At 47.5% G+C, this 882-nt stretch overlaps 1 non-coding gene across 1 annotated transcript; it reads left to right on the forward strand.

Moving 5' to 3' along the window:
• Nucleotides 1-312: 312 nt before the first annotated feature.
• On the forward strand, nt 313-395 carry trnal-uag (transfer RNA leucine (anticodon UAG)). The gene has a single exon. It is a non-coding gene; the product is annotated as a tRNA-Leu (tRNA).
• The last annotated feature ends 487 nt before the right edge of the window (nt 396-882 follow it).

Consider the following 882-nt stretch of genomic DNA (forward strand, 5'->3'; position numbering starts at 1 on the left):
ACAATGTAAAATGTCGTGTGTGTTGTTTGTTAAATAAGACTGTCTTTATTTATTATTATGCCTCAGATGAAGACCAGATCACATTTTAAGAGCCATTCATGTAGAAATCCAGATCATTCCAAAGGGGTCACAAACTTTTTCTCGCAAGTGTGCAACATTCACTCCACAAAGAAAACGGGTCATGAAAGCCGACAGATTTTTCAAAGATTTCAGTACTGATGTCACTCCATGTAACTTTAATGACAGTGCGATGATCAAGGAACGCAGTGGGATCGCGGTGGCTCATGGGACGGGTTGGGGATGGTGGTACACGTCAGGATGGCCGAGCGGTCTAAGGCGCTGCGTTTAGGTGGCAGTCTCCCCTGCAGGTGTGGGTTCAAATCCCACTCCTGACAAAGAGCTCGATCGGTCCTCTTTTCTTTGAGCTTTTTCGAAACAAATCAACACTAATCAAACACACTGGCAGGTTTTCGAAAAGCATCAAGGAGTGGACAGGATGCCCCTTTGGAATAGGGCTCAGAAAATGACTGAGAAGGGAAATTCCGTAAGATCCCGCACATTGGAATCTGATTGGACAAAAGCTACGTCGTCTCCCGCGTGAAAGGAGGGGATACTCACCACTATACTATTTTTAATGGAGAATGACTTTGAAAAAGGTTTCCGCCGGCGCCTCGCGATCCATGTGAGATTGTAGCAAGAACGCAGCAACAGCAGCGCTTGCTGTAGTCGTGGCCGAGTGGTTAAGGCGATGGAGTAGAAATCCATTGGGGTCTCCCCGCGCAGGTTTGAATCCTGCCGACTACGGTGTCCTCCTCACGTCGTCGTGTGCCGGCGCAAACAAGGAAAAGTGCCTTTCTGCTTTTCCTGGTGGTTTTAAAACGC

This window comes from Atractosteus spatula (genome assembly GCF_055471065.1).
Source record: "Atractosteus spatula isolate fAtrSpa1 chromosome 26 unlocalized genomic scaffold, fAtrSpa1.hap1 SUPER_26_unloc_1, whole genome shotgun sequence".
In the NCBI taxonomy this organism is placed as follows: domain Eukaryota; kingdom Metazoa; phylum Chordata; class Actinopteri; order Semionotiformes; family Lepisosteidae; genus Atractosteus; species Atractosteus spatula.